At 42.7% G+C, this 20,624-nt stretch overlaps 1 protein-coding gene across 5 annotated transcripts in view; it reads right to left on the bottom strand.

The window, feature by feature from the left end:
• CDC42SE2 (CDC42 small effector 2) overlaps window positions 1-20,624 on the bottom strand; it is a 184,044-nt gene that overhangs the window by 110,374 nt on the left and 53,046 nt on the right. For 2 of the 5 annotated variants that reach the window (XM_053302846.1, XM_053302844.1), the window contains exon 1: window positions 11,706-12,169. The exons of 1 other annotated variant lie outside the window; for it this stretch is intronic. The gene's annotated coding sequence lies outside the window, so the exon portion shown is untranslated. Of the gene's footprint in view, window positions 1-415; window positions 492-11,148; window positions 11,400-11,705; window positions 12,170-20,624 lie in introns of those variants that run through there. 2 more of the 5 variants (XM_053302845.1, XM_053302849.1) reach the window with 2 other exon arrangements.

Raw genomic sequence — 20,624 nt, 5'->3', positions numbered from 1 at the left:
ACCACGTACACAGCCAAAGTAAGCTTTAAACTAGTGCTAGAACCAAACCATAATCTGCTGATGACTCTGAATTTCTTGGTTTTGTAGAGGACTGCTTTTATATATCAGCTGGAAGATACAGGTAAACAACAGGGTTGTGGGTAATAAATTCTCTCCTCTTCCATAAAAACATTATACAACTAATAAAGACTTAACTTCAGTGTTCTTATGAGTGAGCTAGTTTTCATCAGACCAAATAACTACAAAAAGAGGACTATTTATAACAGACATGGACAAAAATCATTTGTTTAATCCAGCAATTTCTAATTTACCAATGAACAATTGGGTAAACTATTCCTTAATGCATTTGATAAATACATATAAGATAACACGGATCTGTATTGAAAAGAGTAGCACAGAGTCCCACACCCCCTACCTATCATCTTCATAATCTTTTCTCCATCTCTGAAGCATTTTGTATTTCACAGATTGAGTTGCTGTGAAAACTGAACCTGAGAAGAAGGGCAAAAGAGAGAGAAATTCAACCTCATACAAGGATTATAAAATAATCAACCTTAAAATGCTTTAGTATGTTTAAAAGCCATGTGTGACCTTCAGTTATTCAATGAACAAATGGCTTGCTGTCTTTGGATCCTGTTTTATACACAGAGAGAACAAACAGCTCATTGTTCTGATCTAAAATAGTTGCAGAGAATTAAATATTTTATCCCTACTTGTGTCTTAAAGTACCACTACAAGCACTCCACTGTAAAGATATGTTAGATAAGATTTAGAACAAGTGATAACCAATCATCTTGAGGTCTAAGGAACCTCCCAAGCTATCTGTTCCCGAAAAACAGTCATGTTGTTTTTCTTGCATCAGCAAGATGATAAAAAGTGTTCAAGCACACATTTATTTGTGACCTCAGTTTTTCCACAAACCAACCGTTTTTTCCATCAGATGCATGCAGTCAACAGAAAAGGTGGTAAAATATATATAACATGGGTGGACCAACATAAGCAAGCTAGCAAAAGCAACAGCTAAACAAACAGTACTATACCATGCAACCTAATTGTCATAGGATTAAATGTCACACGGATGCAGTACACAAAACTGAAAATGAATATAATGGTGGGGGGGGGGAGATTTGAAATGTTATTTTTGTAGTAAGTTGTCCATAGCCTTTAATTAATCTCTGGTAAATGTGATCAAATTTGGTAACCAATTCAGATACTGATCCTTCTGTTTCAGTTGCCCATTCGAGTTCTGATAATTATCACAACTGGGCTGATTTACATACTGGAAGGCCTGTCCATGAAGTCTAGAAATCGAGCTCTATAGAGGAAGTAATTCTGTCTTAGCACATTCATTGATACAGCATAATTCTGTCTCAACATTCATAGTTACAATCATTTCTTGGTGAAATTTTTTTAGCTACCATACTTGTACAAATTGCCACTAGGGAACAGCAGATGCAGCTTGGGATACATTAGATGGCCTTAGAGAGCTGCATCAAATACCTGAACCAGCCCTCTAAAACCAGGAGCTGACATCCTGACTAAATTTACTCGAGGAAGTCCCACTCACATTAGAAGAACATGCTAGGTATGTCTAACTTGTCTTTTTTATTTCAATGGGACTTTGACTAAATTTAGTCAGGATGTCAGCCAGTGACTCTACTGCTTTTGAAGCACATGGTAGTATCATGCTTATTACCTGGGCTAATTCATAAATATCTCAGGCATAGAGGCTATTTTTTCTGCTGCACAGCAATAGTGAATATCAGACACATGCAGTCTTCCCACTGTGCATACCTGCCTTTAACGGGAATCAAGACATAAGGACTTTTGAACTTATGCAAAATAGATTCCATTCACACAGTCTACCACAAAAGGGCTGAATAGATCTTGCAAGCAATGTAAGCATTTACACATGTATTCTCTGCTTAAGTGTAATAATGCAGAGATGTGGACTTTCTAGAAAAATCTGAATTGGAAATTCTTCAGGAAAAATTTCCTAGGCAAAATTTCCCCCTTATTTGCAACAATTTGTTTTCCTCAGAAAAAATTCTGGTCAGAGACCAGATAAAGATGATTCTGATTCTATTATACAAAATTTCCTGATGCCTAATTAGATTGGTATGTTTCCCAGACTATGTTTTCTAGATTATGGGAAACATCTATATTGGGCGGCAGTGATACAGGAAGATTCTGAAAGGCATCATCTCATACTGCATGGGAAGAGGCAATGGTAAACCCCTCCTGTATCCTACCAAAGAAAACCACAGGGCTCTGCGGGCACCAGGAGTTGAAATTGACTTGACAGCACAGTTTACCTTTAATTAGACCGGGATCAGATTTTGCATGTTATGTGACCTATTTATATCACAAAGACTGGCGATACAGAACATCAGGGAGCTGATGTTCACAGGCAGAAACATACATCCATACCCCCAGAAGATGGTGCAGTACCATGTGAGAGGACAGTTCGGTGTTCCTTCTGCCTTAAATGGACACACATACAACACAGTGCTTATTTCCAAATATCCAAGCCCACTCAAACCCAAGCCCTCTTCACTGTGGGTTACTGCTACTCCTCTCTGGTGAATTGCAAGCTCCTTCAATTCATTTGACAGCAGCAGAGATATTATAGCAGCCTCAGTTTTAAATTCTTGCAAGAGCTGTCAGTCAAGAAGTGTTGCATAGCAATTACTATAGCCAGGAGCAGCATTCAAATGTAAATTAAGCACACTAAAACATCAGACCAATTTTATATTCTCTACCAGAAGGCACCACAAATTTACTAGTTGGGTCACCAGTGGTGACTTTCTGTCTCTCAAGTTCTCCATGAATTGCAGAAAACATGAGGAGAGGGATAGCTGTTCTCATTTCACACTGGCTTTATGAAAAATAGAGTAAAGCAAGAGACCCGCAATGCTTCTGAAAAAGGATCACATAAAAGGAAAAGCAGAACTGAGCCCATTTCCTGCATCCTGTGGCATAAGCAGAGGATGCAGGGGAAAGAACCAGTGGCAACCATGAATGGTGGCTGGTTAGTAAGCCAGGCCACAGTTTGTGGATCCTATCCATCAGATTGTGTTAACTGACCCGAGAAGACAATTAGCTGTAGATGCTGTAGGTCTGCCACAATTGTAAGTGCTTCGCCATTCACCACAAAAACAACATGGTACAAGGGAAAAGTAGGGAAGTAATAAGTAACGACAGATAGCATCCTTCTGTAAGTGCATTTGGAATGATGTGATATATCACTTTCTTCAAGATATATCAGTAAAGCAGCAACCTCCGGTCACATTTCCAAGTCTGATAGAAATAACTTCTAAAAAAGGGAGACCATAACTCCTCAAGATGCCAATGTAAATCTCATTTACAATTCTAATACAAATAAGCTTAATAGAGTTGTGAAGATGTCACATTATTGATCTTGTTTCCAAAGGATTAAATGAAGCAATCCTTGGCTTTGGATTCAAACAAATCAGGCTATAGGAGAATGAAGCGGTCGTCGTGGAAAACAAATTTTAAAATGAAGCCCAACACTATCAGTGTAGGTGATAACAAGCAGCTCCTTTTGCAATTAGTTGCTCTTTTATGAGGCAGAGGTTAATTGATTTATCTCCACAATCTGTTTTCCATTACATGTTCCCAGTGCCTATTAAGGCCTTTTATTCATGAGCACTTCATACATTCATATTCACTGTAACTCCGACACATAATATTATTTTTCAGCCCTTTATTACCAAATCATTTATTGCTAATAACTCTGTGGCAGAAGGGAAAGAGAAGTAATTCCTGCATTACTTAGCCTGCCTTTACCACACTGTTGAAGTCAATCAGTTTTCCCCCTTGTCATAAACAAGCAATACCATGACAAGTTGTTCAAGAAGCTCCTGTTGTCTTTCTGTCATGACAAGACACAGCCTTTGATCACATAATGCCAGTCCAAGTGAAGCAGGCTACAGTAGAGCTCTGACAAGCAATGTTGGGGTCAGAATTACTCAAATGCCACAAGACATATTGTTTTCTCTAGCTGTGGGCTGTTGCTATGAAATTACTTACGAGCTTTTGAATAAAAGAAAACTTGATTGTGCTGCATTTGTTGTACCACATCCGGAAGAGGTGTGGATACCCCAGGTTTCTCTTTTCTTTTCAAGACTGCCTAGCTAGTGGTGTTTATACCCTAATACATTCAATTGGATTTCCCTGCACATAACTGATGTCAGAGTAATACCCTAAGTTTATAGGCCTTATGGCTCTGATGAGAGGGGTAGATAACATTTTCAGTGAAGTATTGGTTTTCCAAACTGATCCCTCACTGGGTAAATACTGCAAGTATAGACCCACAACAAAATGTTGCAGTATATCCTTGGTGTGCATGTGTTATCTGAGCCTGTGCTTGATCATGGTCAAAGTTTTAGGCACTTCCCCCCTCAGAAGCAGAATGGAATACTCTTGTGAGAGTATTCTTAATATTGAGAAGTTTGTGGAGGGGTTAACAGGTAGTTTGCACAATGAAGAAAAGTGAGGTCCCCCAAAGATCTGTACTGAAACCAATCATATTTAGCTTGTCCATAAATGATCTGGAGTAAGGAGTGAGTGGTCACGTGCATAATGACATCAAATTATTCAGGATGATGAAAATACAAGCCAGCTTTGAAGAGTTCCAAGAAGATCTCTATAAACTGACTGAATAGGCAACAAAATGGCAAATGAGGTTCACTATAAGCAAGTGTAAAGTGATGCACATAGAAAAAAAAAATCCTAACTTGACTTAGTCACTGTTGATTCAGACTTCATCAGTGTATAACTAGGAAAAAGATATTGGGGTTTTAATGGATAGCTCATTCGAAACATCAGCTCAGTATAAACATCAGTGAAAGGGCAATTCTGTATGAAGGACAATTAGGAGAAATGGGATAGAAAATAAAATACCAGCATTCTTGATACAAATATACAGTGTGGGCACTTTTGGAATACTATGTACAGAGTGCTGGTCTTCCCATCTAAAAATCTTAAAACTTCATAGAACTTGAAAAGGTGCAGGAAGAAGCAGCAAATTTTTCAGGGTGAGACACATTTCCATTAAGGTAGAGCTAAAGCATTTAAGTTCTTTAGTTTAGAAGAAAATGGCACTGGGTAGACAGGACCATAATAGGATGCATAGAAAGCTATTCATAGTGTAGAGAAAACTGATAGAAATAAGGTTTTTTAAAAACAAAAAACTCGTTCTCATCTTGTATCTATTTTCAAAAGAGTGGGATATCCTTATCCTTATTGATCCATAACCGAAGCAACTGCAGGCAGGATGTGGTACCGGCAGACCCAGGGTAACCTGCAGATACATCAGATTCACAAAAATCTGAATAAAGAGGCCCAACCATGCAAAAACTGCCCCAATGTAACTTAATGGAGTGGAACATTTGCAGACTCAGAGGGTGGTTAACAGATAAACATGTGGGCTGAGCTAATGGAACTCAGTGGCGAGGAGGGCTTGAACAAAAAGAACAGGAAATTTGTTAAGAGTGACAAATACTCCTTCAAGACAGTCACAATCCCTTCTGCTTCTAAGGGGCAAAGGCATCTAAAACTTTCACCATGCTTAGGCACAGGCTCAAGAAACACATGCACACTAGTGTTTTGCAGTATATTTCATGATGGCCATATGGACCTTCTAGATTCAGAAGCAGGAAGCCAATGAAGAACATTCTCAGGGATGCAACTGCAAGGGAAGGCTGCTGCCTTCATGCCTTGGGAGGTGTGGGCTTCTCAGATAAGGGCTTCTCTCGAATAAATAAAAATAAATAAATAATCTGATTCCACGAGGAAAATCAGAACATTGGACTGGAGGAACATTTAGTCTGATCCAGCGTGAATCTTCTTATGCTAATTATGTATATTTATGTCCCTCTCAGCACATACAGAAGCTGCTCTATTCCATAGAGTCATTGTGCAAGAAAAGTAGTTACTTTGGGTATCAAACTAGTCTACATTGTTTTCCTTTCATCTGGTCCTCTTGGGACACTCAACATTGGATCTGCCAGCATTAATTAAATCAATTTAACACCAAACGACTTAGTGATTTCTGGACATACAACCCCGCCCAAATTATAGTGGCTGTCTAAGCTGCAAACCTGTGATAAAGCACCAGCATTGACTAATGACAGAAGCACTTCAAATAAAGTTATTTTCTCATATGAAAAGGTCATTGTCACTAAAGGCAATACAGTACATGTATCCACTGTCAACAGAGTAGCTTTTCAACTAAGGAGACAAGTTACCATTAAAACAAAAAACAAATAAGAACCTAGTCCTGGAAGCGTATGTTTACATGCTTAAATTTTAAATGACTAATACTACGGAACAGACTAGGAAGCTTATTAAGACTACTCAGTTGTGTAAGCATTTCATAGCTTGAGGCATTATCACACTTCAGCATTTATCTTTGACATATCCTTTTTGGGCAAGCAAAAACAGACATGTTAAAAAATTAATACAGACAAAATCAAAAAGTTGTAGAATACAGACAATATCAGAGGCACACTTATTAATACATCATGGGCAGCAGAAATTGAGGTGAATCTGACAAAAATGTGACTTACTAGGCATTTTGAACAACAGACATTATAGATATATTGGCAGTTATAAAACTGGTCATCCGCCTACAAGTCTCCATTAATTAAATGGGGACTGAAGAAGTAAAATGATCCAAGAATCAAGTTTATGACCTTACCCTAATATTACTGTTTTTATAGCAGTAAAGTATACCATATCTATACAGGGTGTTTTGCACAGCAACAATTAGAGGAAAAGTCCGGACCCAAGGAGTTCAGGACTTCACCATGGGGGATGGGCAATAGAGGGAGAGGAAAATATGTTTGTGGCTCAGTTAGACAAATGTAGGCTTTCACTAGGGAGTAAATATTAAGGGGTCAGGCAAAGTTTCACTTTGTGTGCCAAGACTTTTGTGTTCAGCTTTGTGTACCAAGGCTTCACAAAGATATCAGGTTTGGGGGGATGTGCACAAACTGGTTCAGAGGCCCTTTTATGGGCCTTTGGACTGGTTCAAATGACCGGCAATTTGGCTGATTAGAAGGTGGGGGGTATCTTTAAGGATGAGGCAGGGTGCTCTTACCCCTCCCGCTGCATTTTCCCGCTGGTGCTGTCTTTTAAAACGGTCTGGCGGAGTGGCAGCATACCTCCTTGCCATGCCAGTGCCTCCTCGGACCACTAGTGGCCAGTGTGCGCATGCACATCGCACACATGCACATGCACACCGGGCACTTCTGGTCACTTCTGATCTGAGGAGGTGGCAAGGAAGTATGCTGCCGCTCCGCCAGACTGTTTCAAAAGACAGTGCCAGCAGGGGAAACACAGTGGAAGGGGTAAGAGCACCCTCCCCCATCCTTAAAGATATCCTTCACCCTTCAAATCAGCAGGTGCCGGTTAAATCTGGATGAGCAATGTCACAGGATAGAGCAGGATGTAAGGGGGAATAAATAAAGGGGAGCAGAACTATGGAGGGCTTTGAAGGTGAGGACAGGGAGTTTGTGCTGGAAGCAGGAACAAACAGAATGTCAAAGGTGGGATTGAAGGATGGACATTACACAGACAGAGAAGGGAATGAATGATTTTGCTAGTGGAGTTCTGATCGGAGGCAAAAGTGCTGAGATGTGACCACAGAAAGAGAAGCCATTTTGTCCTTTGAGCTGAGATAAAGGCAGAACCTAAGACTGACTATTAACTAAACTATTAATATTTTCCACTCTACCAGCTGAACTGAGCACACTGAATGAGTGTGCTGGAAAACAATTAGGATGAGGCATGGCTACTGCATAATCAGTGCAGCACTATGGCTTCTGGATCGTTGCACTGGGTTCATGAGATAAACCAGGATGTGGCAAAGCTCAAGCTAACACTTCCGTTAGCAACAGAGGCAGTGCAGCATTTTTATACATGGCCTGAGGGAGGAGAGTGAGATGAGGGCACAACTGGAAATGACTCACCAACATGGCAAGCTGAAGATGCAGCTGCCACACAGCAATACACAGCTCCAATTTAAAAGCAAGCTTGTTATGTTTATTTTACAAGCAAGCTGTAAAAAAAAAAACCCTGCTAGGAAGCAGATTTAGGCTAGACATTAGGAGGAATCTCCTAATTGTAAGAGCTGGTCAACAGTGGAGCCATCTGCCTTTTGATGCGTTCTCCTTCTCCAGGGGTTTTCAAGCAGAGGCTGGATGGCCATTTGCAAGGAATGCAGCACCTTCCTGCGTTGAGCAGGGAGTCAGACAAGGTGGCTTTCAAAGTGCTTTCCAACACTAAATGCTATGGCTGAATAATTGCAACTGAATGGATGGGCTTTCGCCAACCCTCCATTCTCTGGTGTCCTTGAGCACTCAAATCATATTGTGACCTCTTGCCCCCTACTACATAGGCTGGCCAGGCCTCTCCTCTTACACATCCATGGTGGCCTCAGACTGGATGGGGCAGAAAGTTTTGCCACCTCCTAAATCCTCCTTTTCTTCATGCAGATGACTCAATTCAACTGTCTTCTAATGTGGAATAAGTGTCAGTCTACCTCCCAGTTATTCTTCTCGGCCTTTTCTCCTCACAGAAACATAGGAAGCTGCCATATACCAAGTCAGACTATTGGTCCATTTAGCTCAGTATTGTCTACACAGACTGGCAGCGGCTTCTCCGCCGTAGCACTGGCATTCATGTAGAGGCCTGAATGATGCACCTACTTCTGGTTTGAGGTTTCGTGAAATCTTTTTGAATGCCTATAACAGTGCTCTAGCAATGCCACTCATCAGACTTACACCACAAACAGTGGCAGCTATGCCTGTCCTGCCCCACTTCCTAGATCTTGGGTCCTTCCCCTGTATCTCTTATCAACTCATTGGTGATGGGTAAGTTGGGGATATCCAATGAATATAATGAACCTATGGATCTGTCTGGCCCCAGATTATGAGCAAAAACCAGAAGTCATCATGTCTTTCTTACACTGTGGAGACTCAGTGGGAGAAAGTTTAGGATTTCCTGCTCCAGTGTAACTCCAGTATAATAGGGTCACATATATGAAGCTGCTTTATATTGAGCAAGCACACTGGTCCATGTTGCTCAGGACTGTCTACAACAACAGCCAGTGTATCTCACAGAGCTGAGTCCTACCCAGAGATACTAGATTTTGAACCTGAGATAGGGATTAAGACTAGAGCAAATGATTTACCACTGAACTATGGCCCCATCCCAAACTGCAGTCTGATGAGTTACCAAAGGCTGGCGGCCAATCCTCAGGTTTCATTCTTATGCACACTGCCAGACATGTGTATTCTTCTCTCATCCTCAATTCAAGTTTGGGGGATGCAGAAAACAGGTTCCTGATGAGCATTATGGATCACACTCATTGATGCAGACATATTATGTTCAAAAGTATGTCTGCCCTCATAGGCTAGTATGGATCCCTGTATACAAAAAAATCACTTGGGAATAAGTTTTGTAATGGATTTAAATGCAAGATACTCAGGCCTATCCAAATGCTTTGACAGTAAAAAGTTTTAACTGGAAACCACCCAGAGGTTTTATATAAGGCAGTATATAAATATGATAAATTCTAACTACCTTCTAGAAATATCTAAATGAGCAAGAAATTGTACGAAGACCTCAAAGGTCCCTTCCAACTCTAACATTCTATGACTGATGTGAACACAATTCCAGCGATTGCTTTTCATTTCTAAATAACTCTAACAGGAACATTTTCATTAATTTCTTGAAGGTTTACTATGCCTTTGCATTTTTTTTAAAAAAGTAGATCTCCCTTAAAAGGAAGACAGCAACATTTTAAAATCAAGTCCCTCTGTCATGTACATGAAGATGACCATTCTCTAGCTACAATTAATACATTTTGTTGTGTGGAGAAATCAACAGTTTGGGCAAAATTCATCATACTAAAGCAGTCCCAATAAAACGAGATGTTGAAGTGTTGGGGACACTGGTAATTTAAAGCCAACTGGGGAAAAACACTGCATAATCAACATATTTAAACTGAAACAGAATATGAAACACTAGAATTAGAGTAGGGCCTAACACATCAATGAGTTTTATGGGGAGGATTGATGCATGCTGCTGAGCAATTTTCATTTTCTAAATTGCCTACATATTAAGCACAAATTACCATTTCCTTCTCCTTCCTGCAAGGTGCAGTATTAGGGGCCAATATGTTTTTCTACATATGCAAAAGCAGAAGCATCCTGCTTACATGTACTGCTAGCAGTGCAGCATTACAGAGGCATTACCACACCCTCTCTCCCAAGGAAAAAAACACACACACAACCAAGTATAGAAGCCTCCATTTGTCCTTGAGCCTAGGAAATAGTAGCACTGAACAACCTGTTCCAGGCACTACCTGCCTTCTTCTAATTTTCTCTCTCCTATCACAATCATCCAGAGCCAGAAAATTTTAAATTATTTACAACTGTTGATGGCTACCCATTTCCACCTGAGCAAGAAGCTCCCTCCTAAAATATTGTTATTTCAATTTTCTCAGCAGCAGTTCTTGTAAGTGCATCAATTTCCTCACCAAAATATCCCCCAAACCACACACACACCAGTACTATAGAAGGAACAGAGCAAATCTGGCATCTTGAGCCTTTGCAAATATGAGGGAGGGAAGAATAAGATGCATGGTGTTCTCCTCCTCCAACTTTAACTTCATAAGAAAAAGCCAAGGTGCTAATTTTGTTAGTATTCCAATTTGCCATTTTGGAGGAATAAATGGGTGATGAAAAACACTCTTAATTCTTTACTTGCTAGCTAGCCAATTGAAAGATTACTGTATGCACACCACCACCTTTCCCCCCCTTTAACCCTTACACAAGAAACAATTATTAGGAACTTGCTTTCTGTAGAAAATGGCAGAAGCACAGTCACTGGCCTAGGGGATGAGGAAAATTGCTCTAAGCAGTCCCATTGAAATTAAAAGGATAAGTTAGGCACTGCTTGATTTGTCCTTTTAATGTCAATGGGACTACTATGAGCAATTTTCCTTATCATGCCGGCTACTACATCTGATCCTCCATACCACTGCTAGACCTTCCCTGCTCCTGACAGCAATGCATTACTAGCTAGTTAAGCAACAGCACAAAGAGAGAAACATACAAATCAATCACCGCTTCCCCCTTTCGGATGCTTTCCCAGTTGCGGCGGAACCGCTGTTTGGGACTGCAGGTTCTTGCCAGGTTATTTCCCATTGGGCACCCTTCCTTTTCCCTTGGAAGGGAGGGCAACGCCATGTAGCAAAGAAGGCATTCAAAACCAGACTCTTCCCCCAGAATGTAGACAGAGGATTCTGATGCATTTACACAGGCAGGCCTTGAACTCCACCCGGCAGTGGCCACCCACGAGTGGACCAAGTCGCCCCCTCCCTCTGCCGCGCCATATTCCTTCAGGTGGTGATTTTGGGCAGCCACGAGACCCCTCCCCCACACCATTGCGGCGTCCCCACGCGCCTTGAGCTGGAAGGAGCCAGAGAGCGCGCGCCGTGCCATCAGTGGCTGCTTGCCGCTCCTGCTGCAGCCTTGGGGGAACCGGTAGCAGAGCGGGGGGTGGGCGAAGGTTTACCTGAGATCACCCCCCCCCCCAATAAGCCACAAGCCGCGACGCGAACCGGAGAGAGAAGAGAAGCCGCTCGCCTCTCCTCGCCGCCTGTCACTCACCTCCGCCCGCGGCAGCGTTTCTCTCCTTTGTCTGGCTTCCTCTTTGCTCTTTGCTGCACCGTCTTGTCGTTTTTCGATTCTGCTGCAAGGAGAGCGAGTCCCCTCCCCGAGGCTCAGGGGATGGCGAGGAGGAGGCTGCTTCTGAGCCTACGCGGGCTGAGAGGCGGGGGCGGGGGGAGACGACGCCGACCGACGCCCTCAGCCCCTTCCCTTCCCTCCCTGGACTGTGTGAAGCTCGCAGCAAGCTCGGCTCTGCGCCTCACCCTCAGTCTGCTTGAGTGGAGGAGCAGCCGCCTTCCACGCAAAGGGAACTGCCCCGGCGGCAGAGATGGATGCAGCAGCGGCTCCCCAGCGCAGGGTAGGGGCGGAACCTGTTAAGCCCAATGACACAGAGGAGCGAATGCCCCTAGAGACAGACGCATGGAGGGGCAGGGAATGCTAAAGCGCTGAAAGAGGACCGCGCATGAGCGGCCTTGGACCCCGCGGGGCGGGGGAGGGAAAGGTAGCACCAAAGGAGGGCGAAACGAAGGGAAGGCCAATCGGCTGCAGTGCCCGTGAGGCGGGGGTGCTGTCAAACGGCAGGAAGACGAGCAGGAGGCGATGCCATGGCACGTCCACACTGCAGATTTAGCGAGGAGGTTAAACTCGGCACCGCTTTCCCCAAAGGGCCTCTAGGAGGAGGTGTAGTTTCGAAAGAGATTCCTGCCAGGGAGCTCTCAATTCCCTCAGAATAAAGCTTGGCCTGACCCTCAGTCACCCCAGGTTTGCGGTGGGAAGCCACAACTGACATGACGATTAGGTAGATACCTCCAAATTGGTTGCTTGTGGAATGAGCGGCAGCTTACTACTTCATCAAATGCAATACTACTAGAGGCAGAACTGACTGGTTGTTTCAGATCAATATGTGAATGCAATCCCACCCCCTCCCCCCACTGCTTAAATAGGCCCTCCTTGCCCACTTAAGTTTGCACAAAGCTGCACGAATAGTAGATGCCACATCTGTTAGAATTCCTGCATCAAGATCTGTTCTGGACCTTAAGTAGCTACTTTCCTTGCCAACATTTTGATGAGCTTTCCTAGTATTTGTGTCTCCTCGCCCCACCCTCCATAGCATATAACACTTCCTGAACTTTAGAGCTGTGAAGTTTCTTCAGAGCTCCTTCTATGATCAGCCCCTTTATGCCTCCATTTCCTGTCACAGGAACATAGGAAGCAGCCTGATACTGTCAGACCATTGATTGATTGATTGATCTAGCTCAGTCTTGTCTGGCAGCGACTCTCCAAGGTGCAGGAGTCTCTCCCAGCTCTACCTGGAAATGCCAGAGAGTGAACCTGGGTCCTTCTGCATGCAAAACAGATGCTCTGCCACGAGCTATGGCCCCATCCCCTAAGGGTCTTGCAGCATTACCCATCCAAATGCAAATCAGTTGTCCCCTGCTTAGCAAATGGGTCAATTCATGCTTGCTACCACAAGACCAGCTCTCTTTCCCAGACCAGGCCTGTCATCTGCCCTTTAATTCACCAACTTGCTTACTCTTCCCTCAGGCTCCTCTCTTTCAGCTCATTCTCTACCCTGCACCCTTCCTTCAACCTCCTTGCCATTTTCCATACCTTCCCAACATCTCTGGATTTCCACCCAGGGGTGTAGCTATAAGTGAGCGGATGGGCTCAAAGAACCCAGGCCCCCAGCTCCCTCCCTCCCTATCTTCTTCATTATCTCCCTCACTCTGAGGGGCCGTTGGGGAGAGGGGCCCTCTCCCCTCCCTAGCTATGCTCCTGCTTCTACCTCATCATCAGTTTACATCCAGGAACCTATTTCCTGTTCTCAGTTCATCAGTGAGTGAGATTTTAATCCCAACCAAACTAATAAATTCCCTTCTATCACAGAAGTTGAACAGCAAACCGTTTAGTACCCCAATCAACTGAACACACCATGTCAGCAAACACCTTGGCTGAATAGTGTGTGAGCTTCCCCTGTCACAAGCACATTGCAAATTAGAATAAAATCCACATGAAGGTGAAACAGAAATACATCAAAAGAGATGTTTTTCAGGGGAAAGTGGATTCAGAGAAACAATCTATCTTTGGACAGGAGGAAGCCTCAATTTGGACTGGAAGAAAATCTGGATAGCAAGAAGTCTCAGAGATACCATCTAGCCCTGTTTTACCCTGGTTGGGCAACTAAAGTAGTTAGTGTATGTTAACCATGATGTTCTTATCCCATCTGTTTTGGAGAAACCATCACAGTTTTGTGCAAATGTTATGCATCACAAATCTGTGACAAATCCATCACACTTTGCAACAAGTCCTAGGAATCATATCATGAAATGTCACTGGAACTTCCCTTGATGCTCCTGCACTTCCCTCATCATAATCTGGCCTCTTTGTTCTCACTTTGATCTCCCTTCCCTGCTTCTTTTGATGTCATTGGCTGGCTGATCTGCACTGATGCCTACTTAGGATTGTGGATAGAGGAGTCACAGCCCGCTTTGCCATTGACTTAGCTGCTCTGATGTTATAGAAATGTGGGTATCCAAGGTCTAGATAGCTAAATGCTAAGTGGGGCTTATAAGAACCTAAAGTTGGAATATCACCTTCAGTGAGCAATATTTAGGTACATAAAAACTGTCTTAAACTGAGTGGATCATTGATCCATCTAGCTCAGTATTGTCAAATTCTCAATATTGTCAAATTCGGCAATGGCTTTCCAGGGTTCCAGCCAGGAGTTATCAGATGCCAGGAATTACACTTGAATTCTTCCGCATGCAAATTCTCTACCACTGAGCTACAGCCTCATTCCCCATGGCCTCGTCCCCCATTTAACATTCTTTAGCCACTCTGCTCATATTTTAACAATATGATGGTTACAAGTGTGCTGATAACTAACCACCTATAAGTGATTTCGAATCATGGTAATGACTCCATGGAAATTCATATTTCATCTATGGAACTTCCCAAGGCTCCATTCCTCAAGGGTATATTCTCAAGACATTTTCTTTCAATATGGATGCATTTATATGCAGTGTATACTACACTCTTGTTTTGTTAGTACAAATCCTTAGAGCAGAATTCCAAGCAGTGGTTTGAGTGCTGGACTAGGACCGGGGAGACCCGAGTTCAAATCCCCATTCAGCCATGAAACTAGCTGGGTGACTCTGGGCCAGTCACTTCTCTCTCAGGCTAGCCTACTTCACAGGGTTGTTGTGAAAGAGAAACTTAAGTATGTAGTACACCACTCTGGGCTCCTTGGAGGAAGAGCGGGATATAAATGTAAAATAATAATAATAATAATAATAATAATGGGACTTCTGACTACAAACAGACAAACATCTGCCACACAATACACCAGATATAACTGTAGTCGAGAAGAAAGAAAAACAAGTCAAAATAATCGACATAGCAATACCAGGGGATAGCAGAATGGAAGAAAAAGAAATAGAAAAAATCACCAAATACAAAGATCTACAAATTGAAATTGAAAGGCTGTGGCAGAAAAAGACCAAAATAATCCCAGTGGTAATTGGCGCCCTGGGTGCAGTTCCAAAAGACCTTGAAGAGCACCTCAACACCATAGGGGGTCACAGAAATCACCATCAGCCAATTACAAAAAGCAGCTTTACTGGGAACAGCCTATATTCTGCGACGATACCTATAACAACAGCAACAACATTGACAATAAAATTCTGGCATCCCAGGGAAGGACTCGATGTCTGGATAAAACAAACCAGTCAATAACACCTGTCTGACTGTGTAAAATAATAATAATAATAATAATAATAATAATAATAATAATAATAATAATAATAATAATATGAAGATCTGTTTGGTAGCTATTTCTTAAGACAGCCTGCCTCCTTTTACTTACTCAAAAAAAGTTATAGATGAAAAAGCAAGGCTTTCTACAGTCCCAGTTTCATAATGTAATGTTTTGCAGCATGTTTTCATAATCCTTTTAGTATCCATCAGCTAACTCAGTGCATAAAGAATCATAAATTTCTTAGAAGTCTGTGCCATACCTACTAGCCAAAAGAAACTGGAATGGGTTGCTTCATTACACTCCACAGTTAAAAGACCTTTTGGAAAATAACATTTAAATGCCCATATTGTCTTGATTCACTTCGTTAAGTGCTATTAAAATTTAACTAATCTAAATTATATGATAGAACTGTCCATCATCCCAAAAGAAAATGCACTGTTTTTCTCCATTACTATAGTGGGCAGAGATCTGGGGTGCTAGGGAAGGCAATATGTATAGCTCTTTATTCTCTCTCTTATTAAGGCATCTTTGGGAGAAAAGGGAGTAGATTCTTCTAGAAATTGAAATCTGCTTGGTTCCCACATTCCTGCCAAGCAAGTAGTCTGCTTCCAACCATTACAGATGGAAAGATTCATTAACACCTTCCTTCCTTTTCCACACATAAACCAAATTTGCTGTTCTACCTATAATTTTCTGGAGTTCATAACTTTCTTTTGTATATTTTATTCCCACCCCCCACTGTAATTGCATATTAGTCAACTGAACAATCTGTTTGATCTGTAGGAAAGTTTTGCAAACAGCTTCCACATGAGATGCTAAAAAGTGCCTTCATGCCTCTCTCCTACTCTTTGTGTGCCATATATTGTTGTTTATATTGAACCATCATCAGTGTCTATGGTGCTTTACAGAGTAACAACAAAATGGTTGTTGTTGATGAGGCACTTACAACAATCTGATTCATCACAATGGAGGCAACAGAGAGAGGGATGGTGGAGGTGAAGGAAAATGGGATGAATGTGCATTCAGTTAACAGTAAACTGGGGACAAATGTGCATTTGGTTCAGTTTGTTTCCTCATCTGTTGTCACCCTCCCAGTTGTAACCATATTTCAGTATACTGATCTGCTTTCACAGTTTTCTCTTGCATATTACAGTCTGCTAAGAGAAGGGCAAAGTAAATCTCACACTTTAAGTCACCTTTGGCATATTTGCACCTGTAATTTCACTGGAGGGGGGGAGCACGCATCACATTAAAAAAAAAACTTAATTGGCAAATGTGTATGCATGCATGCGAGTGTAGAAAAATAAATAAATAGTATCGTGTGAAACACGCCCCTAAAAGCACTTTTGCGCCCAACAGATGAGCACTCACGTGAGAATCACAAGCGCTTTTGACGTCCCCTATTCCCCAGAAACGTCCTGTTCCGACAGGAGCGGACGGGGCTCCTGGGGGAGTTTCCTGAGTCTAGTATGTATCGCCAGAGCGCGGGTGGCCCGGTTGCCACTGCAGGAAACCAGGCGAGCACAATTCTCTCGCAACTTTACGCTTGTCGGATGTGGGGGCTGAGGAGGAGCAGAAATGAATCTCGACTGCTATACTCAAGCTTCAAGCCCTTCTGACTCGCGCGGGAGGGAGCCTCTATCCCCAGATTCTCCCTTGGTGTGGAGATTTCAAACAACCGCCAGAACATGCGGGCTCCAGTGTGCGTAAACGCGTCAGAGAGAAGCGAAGCGCCCCCTGGCGTGCAAACTGGGAGAGAGAGTTCGTGCCGCTCGACGAGGGCTCCCCACTCCAGCAGCCGCTTGAAACAACTGCTCCCTTTGGGACTATTCTCCCAATCAGTAATAAGCACTAGAAATGCTTCTTCCACGCATAACCATACATTAAAAGGCTAATTAGGAGCAGTGTGTTGGAGGTAACTAATCCACTGTATGATTATGCACCTGATGAAGTGGACTGTAATAGTCCAGGAAAGCTTATACTATAATGAAATTGTTAGGTCTTGATGGTGCATGACTACTGCGGAAGTATTAATGATATGTATATGGACTTAGATGCTGCTTCTAAAGAAAACAAGGATCTTTGATCCTTCTGCTAAGAAGGATCAAAGGTATGGGGGGGCCCCCCATCCTTTCTCTAGTCCACCCCACCTAAACGTACTAGAAGATCCACACACATAGCAAAGTCTTCCCTTCAAATCCTCAAAGGAAGGAAGAGTAGACAGCTTTCCCAGGCAATATAAAGTACCCCTGGTGTTTACACAAAGCAGCTTCCTGATATTCAACTTGAGAGGGAGTCTCATGATATCTCTCCAACCCTTCTTGGTTTCCACATACATGCCCTGTATTATGCTATTCGATTTGGACCTCTTTTTTATAAATAATTTTTTACCTAAATTTTTACATTTATAAGCATTATGCTATTCGATTTGGACCTCTCCCAATCATATGGATATGTGCAACTCTGATGTGCAACTTTTTTCTTTCTTTTTAACAGTATCCGAGACAGGGTGAATTTGGGAAGCAGGATAGATGAATAGGGTTTGCCAACCAACTTGTACCAATGTGGCTCCTTTGCTTTTGAAAGCAGCGACAGAGAGAAACAGGATTCCCTCAGTTCTTCATCCATGGGCTAGAGATGACTTCATAGATACATCGTGTCTAAATGGCATACAAGTAGTAGTATGGTTGTAGTATGAGCCACCTAATGGCGCAGCGGGGAAGTAGAAAGAGGTTGCTGGTTTGAATCCCCGCTGATATGTTTCCCAGACACCTATATCAGGCAACAGTGATATAGGAAGATGCTGAAAGGCATCATCTCATACTGAGCAGGAGATGGCAATGGTAAACCCCTCCTGTATTCTACCAAAGAAAACTACAGGGCTCTGTGGTCGCCACTCACCAGGAGTCAACACCACACCGACTCAACAGCACAACAGTAATAGTAATAGTAGTAGCAGTAGCAGTAGCAGTAGCAGCAGCAGGCGGCAGCAGCAGCATGTGCTGGTGCTGGCAGATGAAATGTCATCTGAACTGGCCTATAGTTTAGCACAGGCATAGGTCAGCTTGGTTCTCTCCAGCTGTTGTTGAACAACAACTTCCAACATCCTCAGCCTCAATTTATTGTGGTGTTATTCAAGAGCAACTGGAGAATCAAGACTGCCTACCCCTGGTTGATAGTATTGAAGGAGTAGGCAGGGTAGGAGGCATGGGAAATATTTGCAGTAGTCCTATTTTGAAGCATGATATCTCTGTTGCCCTTGCTTACTTGTGTGGGGCGTGATGGTCTTTCTCCCCCAGTTGGGGTAGTGGAGTACAGTAGATGTTCCTGTTGGCTGTTTGGATGTTGTGTTCTAAGGCATTACTGCATAGGGGCCAGTAGCAGGATTTCAGAGAAGTAACAATTCAGACTTAATCTTCTCTTCCCTTTATTTATTTTTACATTTATATCCCACTCTTCCACCAAGGAACCCAGAGCAGTGTACATGATTATGTTTATCCCTTGAAGTTTTCCTAACATTGCTACTGCCACTACTAAGAATATTTAAATACCACTTTTCAACAGAAGTTCTCAAGGAAGTTTACATAGAAAAATAATAACTAAAGATGGCTAAAATTACCCATTTTTGGACCCTGTGCAGGTAATGCTATGCAGACACTGGGGATACTGGCATAACATTATGCCAGCAAATCCCAGGACATTATGCTGGTGTTGCCTTGCTGTCAGTGCAGCAGCATCAGTGCTGGGGACTTATGCCAAATCCTAAGGATAACGTCAGCATAGGAACATAGGAAACTGCCATATACTGAGTCAGACCATTGGTCTATCTAGCTCAGTATTGTCTTCACAGACTGGCAGCAGCTTCTCCAAGGTTGCAGGCAGGAATCTCTCTCAGCCCTATCTTGAAGGTGGGGGAAGGATCTTTCAATGGTAATATCACACAAGTATTAAAAAGAGAACACCCGGACTACTTGAGAGATTTGTTATTCACACTTAAAAAATGGAAGGTTGAACCGGATCTATTTAAAGGATCCTCCTCAGTTAAGCAGCTAAGGAAAACAATTTATGGAGAGATTCTAGAAGCGGGTTTTTTAAAACCTGATTTAGAATGTAAATGCTACAAACACCGCACCTCACAGTACTTGTTGCAACCCGATCACCCTATCACTCTCTTTAAGGAGAAAAAAGTCCCTTTCCATTGATGGGAAACAAGGTGGCGCTTATACCACCAAGTACTGCCACTTAATGCGGCTAAGCCATGGCTCCCAGAGGACGAGCAAGAGTGTCCTAGAATCACCTGCAAACAGAAAGCTAGTGAGCTAGGTAAAACATTCAGGGAAACCCACTCACATTTCTTAAAAGAGTGTGTGGTAGCCAAAAGAGTGTGGCAGGGAGTAAGGAAGCTGTTAGAGTGGCTTGATTTGGGAAAACAGACTTGGGAAGAACTAACCTTGGGTTTGAGCGATAGAACCTCTTTTCGAGGTCCCAGAAAGAAACCTTCAAGGAAATGGGACGGAACAGGTGCCGTCATACTAGGGAATTGGAACGTTCCCCTTCTCGTAATCAGGTTAGTAAACCTGTATGTCATTTATGCAATGCTCCTGCATAGGAATAGGGAGGGAAGACGCGACCAAGAGGTTCACGTGGATGAGACAGTAAATCTCTTCTGGAAATGTTTGTATGGTTATGTGCAAAAAGACAAGTGTATCTCTTCTAAACAGCAATGGGACAAATTATGGAAATAGACGTTGGACGTAACCCCCCCCCCCGCCGATTACCTGATGTGCCTTGTAATCCCTCATCCCCGAGTTACAGTACTGCCTGCATATACCTCATAACCTTGTGGGTTTCCAAATCCTTGTGTGTAAATCTTTGTAGATATATCATGTACAAACAACCACTTTGTATATAATTGTGCTTTGGAAACATACTGTATGCTTTGGTAGTTTGTTGGTTCAATAAAAAAAATTTTGTCCTATTAAAAAAAAAAAAATCTTGTCCTATCTTGAAGAAGCCAGGGAGGGAACTTGAAACCTTCTGCTCTTCCCAGAGCGGCTTCATCCCCTGAGGGGAATATCTTGCAGTGCTCACACGTCAAGTCTCCCATTCAGATGCAACCAGGGCAGACCCTGCATAGCTATGGGGACAAGTCATGCTTGCTA

The sequence above is a fragment of the Hemicordylus capensis genome, chromosome 2 (genome assembly GCF_027244095.1).
Source record: "Hemicordylus capensis ecotype Gifberg chromosome 2, rHemCap1.1.pri, whole genome shotgun sequence".
NCBI classification, from domain to species: Eukaryota; Metazoa; Chordata; class Lepidosauria; order Squamata; family Cordylidae; genus Hemicordylus; species Hemicordylus capensis.
Note: the sequence above shows the minus strand (reverse complement) of the source record. Positions and strands in the feature narration are given on the sequence as shown.